We start from the raw sequence: 10,467 nt of genomic DNA on the forward strand, positions 1-10,467 counted from the left end.
ATTAAAGAAAAGGTCTCTCACTGAACCTGGAGCTCACCCATGCAGCTAGACTGGGATTATAGGCTGTGTGCCTGGCTTCTTATGTGGGTACTGAGATCTGAACTCGGGTCCTCAAGACTTGCACAGTGAGCACTTCACCAACTAAGTCATATCTGTAGCCCTCTCTGTCTTTTTTTTTTTTTTTTCATTTTTGAGACAGAGTCTTCCTATAGCCCCAGCTAGCCTGGAACTTTCTATGTAGACCAGGCTAGCCTCGCTCTCACAGAGATCCTCTTGCCTCTGCCTAGCCAGTGTTGGGGTTAAAGGCCTGTGCCACCATGCCTGGGTTTTCCTGTCTTACCCTTAAGCCTTAACAAAAGAATAATTAATGAGTTGTGTCTAATTAGTTTTTTAAAAAGATTTTAAATGAGATCTTATTTATGAAAAAAATTGTAAATTCTAAAATGCCTCATAAATTCTGTAATAATTAAGATATCCCAAAGCCACGATAATGTATTTTCTGGTCTAGAACTTCCTCTATCCACCTTTCCCAGGCACTGAGTTTGTAGAACTTAGCGTACCTCATTCTTACTCTTTTTCTGTTCATAGCTCCCTGGACAGGGCCAGGATGCAATGTGGACAAGCTTCCCTAGTGGTTAGAAGTCAGAGATGGCATGATTTTTTTCACAAACAGCAGTGTTGTCATGATTCAGAAGTGTAGAAATCAAGCCAAGAGGATCTCGAATATAATTTCCAGGACGTGAGTCTTGTGCTAAAGCAAAGCTTACCAGTGACCGGAGTTTGGGGTTTTCTATATAACGTTTGCTTTGTCAGGAGCCTGGCTTCCTTTGAAAAGCTGTGTCAACAAATGGAGTTCCTTTTCTGGGTCCAGGCATTACCTAGTGCTGCTGTCCCTCCTTATGAGGCTGCTGTGAGTTTTCTCAGACAAGGGGTGATATGGAATCTGTGTTAGAACAGCATCTGGGGATACTGACATCCTCTCCACATTCATCAGTCATTTGTCACCAGATTGCAGATGACTTGGGATCCGGCTCCTAGGCAGAAAAGACGATGTGCTCTCTGATGTGGGTGGTTACACTAATGAACTGGGCCAGCTAAGAAGTCCCTTTCTTCTGAAGATTTATGTTATTTTAAATAAATTTATAGAAATATAGATGTTAGGGGAAAAAGCAATATAATAAACTTAGATTATTAAAAAGATCAAATAGGGAAATCAATGGCATAGAGAAGAATCAAAATGAAAATTAGTATCAAAACCTTAAGGTGAGGGGCTGAAGAGATGGCTCAGTGGTTAGGAACACTGGCTGCACTTGCAGAGGACCTAGATTTGGTTCCCAGCACCACGTGGCAGCTAACAACCATCAGTAGCTTCAGTTCCAGGGGGTCTGACACTGCTTTCTTGCCACCATGGGCATTGTATGCACTTACTGCATGCAGACAAAATGCTCATCCACATAAAATTTAAAAAAATTTTCAAGGCTAATCTTTAAAAATTCTAAGATAAGTAGATAAATTTCAATGATTCTGAGCCAGGGAAAACTGAAAAGAAAAAATGCATAAATTAAAATAGGCATAGTTGAGATTAAAAATGATAAAAATATTATTAAAAGTATTTATGCATACAGTAAACATATATCTGAAAATAAAAGCCTGATTTACCCAAGAAAAAGCAGAACACTGGAATGGAGTAATTATCAATAGCATTACACCGAATCACCTTTCTGTCCTCACTGCTCCCAGCGGAGAAAGTTTTACAGGCAGGATTTTATCAATATTCCAAGGAACACACAATCCCCAATACTACATACACTTTTCATTTTCCTAGAAAATAGAAACAATCACTCAACTCATTTTATGAATTAGATTAGAACCATTATTCTAAGTATAGTATATGAAGAAAATGCTGTTTTTCATAATGAAAATATAGTAATCATTACCTAAACAAATTTGGTGGTTTTTTAAAATATATTTTTGAAACAAATGCAAAAATTCAAAGATTCAAACAGCTATTATTCCAGCACTTGGCTTTAGGGTCCATAACAGTATGAACTTGGGCAGGATTTTCATCACTTGCCACTTTGCCCAGGAAGACAGGGATGGTTCAATTCCAGAAAAACCTATTAATTCACTATTATATTTTAAGGCTAAAGGAAAATAGAGACATCATTTTTTTGAATGAGGTAATTTCTTTTTTTAATTTTTAATTTATATTTCTTTATAGATTTTTTTGTGTATTTCATACAGAACATCCCAAACAATCTTGTTCATCTTTATACCCACTTCCCAAATGGCATCCTCTCATAGCCCCCCTCCCATGAAGCTCATATACTCTGTCATCCCTGTTACTGTCCACTATGTTATTAGTGCCCCCAGCTGTTACCCAGTACAAGTCCATCTGTTGAGTCTAGTCATCCTATCTAGAATTCCTTGTTTTAGGAAGATCAGCTGTTCCTCATCTAGCGGCAATCAGTTGTCAATATTTCTTTAGATAACATTGGGGCCTGCTGTTCATTTTCCCAGTTCTATGCTGGGTTACTGTCTGGGAGTCTCTTGGGCCACCCTGACCAATAACTCAAAGGAAGGTATCTCCTGTCTGGCATTGTTTCTTGTTATGTAGCCTTTAGCTATAAACACGGACACATGGAGAGATATTATATGTATATTTGTCATCAGGTTGTTGGACAAATATGATTCCCTCTACGTTATTACACTAGTTGGGCATTATTTATCTCTCCTCTCTCTTAAGGTCATTTGAGGATCTGTTCCTCAGGGGTCACATGGGCTTGGGAGGAGCCCCTGGCTCCTTTCTTTTACCAATTTCGTCTATGTGAAGAGAAGTCAAAGGTCCTGCCTAACCATGGCTGGCTTCTCTCAGAAGCCTGGAGGAAACATTTCCTCTGTGTTGACCCTCCTCTTTGTAGACTGGACACCGGTTCATGTCCATCTGGTGGGGTCTTCATGGCCTCCTTGATCAAGAAGACAGGTGACTCACCACAGTTATGGACATTTTTGAGAGATGCTCCATAGTCCCCTAGAACTTAGTCAACCTTGGAGGGCAAGGAGCAAAAACTATCCTGTAAGTCCCTCTGACCTGATTAGTATAGGCCTCAAATTATGGCTGTTAAACATCCAAGAAGGTTAGTTCTACCAGTCTGGTACTTTTAATCACCATGAGCTATGTAGATAAAGCTTGGGCAAAACCAAACATTCTGATAAACCTTGACTACACATGTATTATGTTCCTTGAGCTAGCTGTATGTATAATTTCTCAGTAGGTTTTTGGACTAATATGGTTCCCTCTTTTTTTTTAAACTAGTTAGGCAATATTTATCTCTCGCATTGTCTAACCGTTCCACCATGGTTTCCACATTTTTCCTATTTCTCCCTTAATAATACCCTTCTCCTATGAGAGCCTTCTGTCCATCTATACTGAAGGTTCCTTGTATAACCCTCATTAACCCTCCCATTAAAAAAAAAACATTTTTATCTGTATCTTCCTTATTAACACCTGTTTCCTACTGTTTTTCTCTTTCAGGTTCTTTCTTTTCCTTTACATCCTTGGTGCCTTTTAATTATCCTGATTTTTTTTAGTTATGTCTGATACTCGCTTATAAGGATTTGGTGCTAGGATCCACATATGAGGGAGAACATGCTTCATTTGTTTTTCTGAGTCTGTGTTGTTTTGCTTAGTATAACAAGTTCTAGTTCCATTCATTTACCTGCAAATTTCATGATTTCATCTTTATTTACTGCTGAGTAGAACTCCACTGTATAAATGAACCACATTTTCATTATCCACTCAGTTGAGAGATATTTAGGTTGTTTCCATCTCTTAGCTATTGTGAAAAGAGCAGCAACAAACATGGATGTACACGTGTCTATGCAATAGGATGAGTTCCTTGGGGACATGCCAAGGAGTGGTATAACTGGGTCAAATTGTAGATTTTTTTGTGGTTTTTCAAGCGTTCTCCACACTGCTTTCCAAAGGGGTTAAGCAAGTTTGCAATCCCATCAGCAGGGATGAGTGTTCCCCTTTCCCCATATCCTCTCCAACATTTGGTATCATTTGTTCTCTTGATCTTAGCCAGTCTGACTGGGGTAAGATGAACTCTTAAAGTGGTTTTAATTTGCTAGTGACGTTGAACACCTTTTAAGATGTTTCTTATCCATCTTTATTTCTTCTTTTGAGAACTCTCTTTTCAGCTCCTTAGCCCATCTTTTAATTGGGTTACTTCTTTTCTTGATTCTTGCCTTTCTGAGTTCTTTATATAGTCTGGATGTTAAACCTCTGTCAGATGTGTCATTGGTGAACACTTTCTCCCAAACTGTGGGTTTTCTCTTCACTTCCTTGGCTTTTTCTTTCTTGGTACAGAAGCTTTTTAGTTTAATGAGGTCCCGTTTGTTGATTCTTGACCTTGTTTCCTGAACAATTGATGTCCAGTTTAGAAAATCCTTTCCTACACCTGTATCTTGTAGGTTATTGCCAATGATTTCTTCTAACAATTTCAGTTTCAGGCTTCACATTGAGGTCTTTGATTCATTTCGAGTTGACGTCTGTAGAAGGTGAAAGACAGGGGTTTAGTTTCATTCTTCTACAGGTGGAGATCAGTTTTGCCAGCACCATTGGCTGAACATGCTGTCTTTCCTCCAGTGAATGTTTTTGGCCCCTTTGTCAAACATCAAGTGGCTGAAATTGCATGTACTCATATTTGGGTCTTCAGTTTTGTTCTATTTATCTCCAGGTCTATTTTTGTGCCAGTACCACGTTGTTTTTATGACTATAACTCTGTAAGACAGTTTAAAATCTGGTATAGTAATCCCCTCAGGATTGCTCTTAGTGCTCAGGATTGCCTTGGCTATCTGAGGTCTTTTGTGCTTCTATATGAACCTTAGGATGTTTTTTCCCAATTCTCTGAAGAATGTCATGGGGATTTTGAGTGGCATTGGTTTGAATCTTAATTCTTCCAATCCATGAGCATAGGAGATCCTTCCATCTTCTGGTGTCTTCCTCCATCTCTTTCTTTAAAGATTTTAAATTTTAATTGTAGAGGTCTTTAATATCTTTGATCAGGTTTATTCTGAGATTCCTTTTCCAGCTATTGTGAAAGGGAGTGTTTCCATGTGCTCTTTCTCTGATTGTTTGTTATTCATATATAGAAAGGCTACAGACTTTTGTAGATTAATTTTGTAACCTTCCAGTTTACTGAAAGTGCTAATCATTTCTACAAATTTTCTGGTGGAATTTTTGGCGTCTCTTAGATATAACATCATATCATCTGCAAGAAGGGAAAATTTGATCTCTTCTTTCCCAACTATTGCTCCTTTAATTTTCTTCTCTTGTCTTATTGCTCTTGCAAGAGTTTCAAGCACTATATTAAAGAGGAGTGGAGATAGTGGACAGACTTGTCTGGTTCCTGATTTCAATGGGAATGCTTCCAGTTTTTCTCCATTTAATGATATTGGCTGTGGGTTTGTTGTAAATGGCTTTACTTATGTTGAGGTATATTCCTTCCAGTCCAGTTCTCTCTAGGACTTTGAACATAAATGCATGTTGAATTTTGTCAAAAGCCTTCTCTGCATCTATTGAGATGACCATGTGGTTCTTGTCTTGGAGTCAGTCCATTTATATGATTTATGATGTTTATTGACTTACATATACTGAACCATCCCTGCATCTCTGGGATAAAGCTGACTTGATCATGGTGGATGATCTTTTTGATGTGTGTCTGTATGCAGTTTGCAAGTATCTTGTTGAGAATTTTTGCATCTATGTTCTTTAAGGATATGGGTCTATAGTTTTCTTTTCTGGTTGTATCTTTACCTGGTTTTGGTATTAGATTGATGCTGACTTTATAAAAGGAATTTGGAAGTTCTCTCTCCATTTCTGTCTTTTTGAATAAGTTAAGTAGTATTGGATATAGATCTTTAAATGTCTGGTAGAATTCTGCTGTAAATCCTTCTGGTCCTGGGCTTGTCTTTCTTTCTTTTTTTAGTCGGGAGGTTTTCTATTGCAGTTTCAATTTCCTTATGTGTTATGGGTCTGTTTAAGCTGTTGATCTCTTCTTGGTTTAATTTTGGTGGTTCCCATGCTTTTAGATACACGTCCATTTCTTTTAGTTTTTCAAATTTAGTAGCATATAGGTTTTTAAAGTATTCCCTTATAATGTTCTGGATCTTTTTGGTGTCTGTTGTGATGTTTCAACTTTCATCTCTGATTTTGTTGATTTGGAGGTGCTCTTTCTCTCTTTTGGTTAACTGGGCTAGTGGTCTGTCAATCTTGTTTATTTTTCAAAGAACCAGCTCTTGGATTCGTCCATTCTTTGTATTGTTTTCTTTTATTTCATTAACTTCTGCTCTGATTTTTGTTAGTTCTTCTTGTCTGCTGGGTTTGGGTTTCATTTGTTGTTGCCTTTCAAGTGTCTTGAGTTGCAATGTTAAGTCATTTATTTGTGTTCTTTCTGATTTTATTTTAATGTAGACACTTTGAGCTATAAACTTCCTTCTAAGGACTGCTTTTAATGTGTCCCAGAGGTTTTGTTGTGTTGTATTGTCCTTTTCATTTAGTTCCAGGAATACTTTTATTTCTTTCTTAATTTCTTCTTTGACTCATTCATCATTTAGGAGTGTGTTGTTTAATCTCCTTGTGTTCATGTATTTACTAGGGTTTCTTCTGGTATTGATTTTAAGCTTTATTGCATTGTGGTCTGGTAGAATGCATGTAATTATTTCAATATTTTTGTATTTGTTGAGGCTTGTTTTGTGCTCCAGAATGTGGTTGATTTTGGAGAGAGTTCCATTGGGCACTAAGGAGAAAGTATATTCTTTGGGGCTTGGGTAGAATATTCGGTAGATCTGTTAGGTCCATTTGATGTATGTTATAGTTCAATTCAGATGTCTCTCTGTTGATTCTCTGTCCTGTTGACCTATCTAATGGATACAATAGGGTATTGAAGTCACCTACTATTAATGAGTTGGGATTAATCTGGGTCTTAAAGTCCTGTAGTACTGTTTTTTAAATATTTTATTATTTTTATTGTATGTGTATTAGTGTATAGCCTGCATGTAGGTAAGTGCATCTGTATATGCAATGTCCATGGAGGACAGAAGAGGCCATCTGATCCCTTGGAACTGGAGTTACAGACAGTTGTTAGTTGCCATGTGGGTGGGTGCTGGGGTTCAAACAAGAATAGTCAGTGTTCTTAACCGCTGAACCACCTCTCCAGCTCCAAGTCCTGTAGTATATTTTTTATGAAGTTAGGTGCACCAGAGTTTGGTAAATATATGTTCATGATTATAGTATCTTCTTGGTCAATTGTTCCTTTGATCAGAATGAAGTGGCCCTCTTTATCTCTTCTGATTTGTTTTAGTTTGAAATCTATTTTGTTAGATATTGAAATTGTAACTCCTGTTTTTTTCTTAGTACCATTTGATTGGAATATATTTTTCCATCCTTTCACGTTAAGGTAGTGCCTGTCCTTGAAAGTGAGATGGTTTCTTGCAGAAACAGAGCACAAATATGCTGGAGATGCAGGCAGTTGTGAGCATGGGTGCTGGGAACTGAATCACCTGGGTCCTCTGCCAGAGCAGCAAGTGCTCTTAATTGCCGAGTCATGCCTCCAGCTTCTCTTTCTTGGATATTTTGGGAGAAGGTCTCACTCTTGTAGCCCAGGCTGACTTGGTAGCTCTGCCTAGCCTCAACTCCCTGACACTTCTATGTTGGCTTCCTAAGTGCTGGAACTGAAGACATGCCTTCCTTTTCATGATCATTGTATCAGGAGACTACAGGTCAAAGTGAGGAGATTTGCCCAAGTTCACACAACTAGGAAGCAGTAGAGGCAGGGTCTACTAGGCTGTGGGACTGATGTCAGAGTCAAGTCTCTGTAGCTCATGCCACAGCTGTGAATATTGGAGAGGATGATGAGCAGACAGGCACACCCAACACCATCTATATCCCCAGCACATGGAAATTCTTCTTTGTTAATGCCTGTGCTCTACATCTCCGTTCACCCTGTAACCCTTTATACTGATCATTGAACTCACCATCACTGAGTGACATTCTTAAGACAAGGGGCATCTCACTTATCTTTAGGTATTGGATTCCCTATTATGGAAATGTATAAGCCATCCATGCAAGTTCAGACAAGCCTGGATCTGAGAGCTTGTTCCACCCAACAGTGACTGTGTATCCCTGGGTTTTTAAGAAAATATTTCATTTATTATTTTTATTTTATGTGTATGTGTGTAAGTGCACCTGTGATGTACAATGCCTGCAGAGGCCAGAAGAGGGCATTGGATTCCCTGGAACTAGAGTTACAGATGGTTGTTAGCTGCCATGTGGATGCTGGGAATTGAACCCAGGTCCTCTGCAAGAGCACTCAGTGCTGAGCCATCTCTCCAGTCCCTACTCTTGGGCTTTACTCAGATTTTTCAACTGTAACTTTGTCATCAGTTGCTGTTAATACTATGTGTAATGGCTCTGTGAGCAGTGTATAAGCCACTTTGAATGGTCCGTCGGACCCTTTGAATCCTGACCTGAGCAGGATTATCTGTGAGAGCTTGGGCAAGTATTGGGTTTTTTTATTTTTGAGTTCCCCTTTCTATAAAATAGAAGTAGCAGCAATTGTACCTCCACCAGAGAGCTGTTATGAAGATACAGTGGAATGTTACCATGATGCCTGAGAGCCTGTGAGTGCTCAGCTGGTGTTCTCCGCATCTAACCTCGTTTACAGGGTTATTTATAGAGTTATAGTAGGAGGACCACAAAGTGAGAACTCTTTGCAGCTCTGATACAGTACAAAGCCCTGCACCAACCTTCACTGTGTATCACATATTATCATCTTCTGATTAACCCTAGCACACTTACCACACAGCAGCTGCCATCCACGTTCATGTTGTTTCCCTGGAAGGCTAACACTCTACATGTTCTCTGAGTGTAGTTCTTAAATTTAGCAGACCTTCAGGGGCCTTGAACCTCGAATTCAGTCTTGTTATTGATAATAGGATACTGTGAAGAAGCTTCATAAGGGAGGGAGGGCCAGTGGGGCGGCTTTCTCTGGACTTCTCAGAAGTGCATCTGGGGGATTCTCCTGCCTCCTGCAGGTCTATAAAGTCTCCCTAGCAGGCGATCTTATCACCCACTGTTCTCTGGGACCCCTGTGCTTAGTGCTGCTTGAATGATTTCATGGAAACATCACTCATAATGTTTACTACATAGACTAACACAACCCGAAAGTCTTGGTAATAAACTTATTTTCATTAAAAAAAGAATAATTGTGTAAGGCTGAAAAAATCCCGTCTCCACTTCCCCTTCTTCATCCTCTTCCCCTTCTTCACCTGGGCTAATTTAATTATTGTTCATGTGTGCTTATTTATGTATGCGCAGGAGCGCCTGCATGTTTGTGTGTGTGTGTGTGTGTGTGTGCGTGTGTTTGGGTATGTGCATGTGTAGGCCACAGGACAATGTCAGCTGTTGTTCCTCAAGTGCCACACACATTTTCTCTACATATTTTTAGTTTTTTAAAAATATTATTTTTGTTGTGTATAAGTGTACTGTTTGCATGTACGTAAGTGCACCTGTGTTGTGCAATGCCCATGAAGGTCACAAGAAGAGGTCAGATTCCCCTGGAGCTGGAGTTGCAGATGGTTGTTAGCCACCATGTGGATGCTGGGAATTGAACCTGGGTCCTCTCCATGAGCGGTCAGTGCTCTTAAACCCTGAGCAATCTCTCCAGCCCTATTTTTAGCTTTTTTTTTTTTTTTTTGGTCTTTTTGAGACAGGGTCTCCCTGTAATCCCAGCTGACTCACTATGTAGACCAGGCTGGCCTTGAACTCACAGAGCTCCACCTGCCTCTACCTCGCTAGTGAGGGGATTACAGGTGTGTGCCACCATGCTTGGCTTATTTTTAGTTTTTATATTACCATATTATTATTTTTTCTTCTTTTTATTTTTTTGTTCTTGAGAGTCTCTCATTGATCTGAAACTTAGCAAGGAGTCTGGGTTGGTTCGCTGGTGAGTCCCAGGGGTCTGCCTGTCTCTTCCTCCCCAACACTGGGATTACAAGTGCATACAACTATACTAGAAATCTATCTATCTATCTATCTATCTATCTATCTATCATCTATCTATCTGCCTATCTATTTCTCTATCACCTATCATTTATCTATCATCTATCTATCAATAATCTATCATCTATCTATCTATCTATCTATCTATCTATCTATCTATCTATCTATCTATCTATCTATCTATCTATCTATCTATCTATCTATCTATCTATCTAATCATCTATCATCTATCTATCTATCTATCTCCTATCTATCATCTATCTATCTATCATCTATCTATCTATCTATCTATCATCATCATCTATCATCTATAATCTATCTATCTATCTATCTTCTACCTACCTATCATTTATCTATCATCTATCAATCATCTATCTATCTATCTATCATCTATCATCTAT

The sequence above is a fragment of the Nannospalax galili genome, unplaced genomic scaffold (assembly GCF_000622305.1).
Source record: "Nannospalax galili isolate Female #2095 unplaced genomic scaffold, S.galili_v1.0 scaffold233, whole genome shotgun sequence".
Lineage (NCBI taxonomy): Eukaryota > Metazoa > Chordata > Mammalia > Rodentia > Spalacidae > Nannospalax > Nannospalax galili.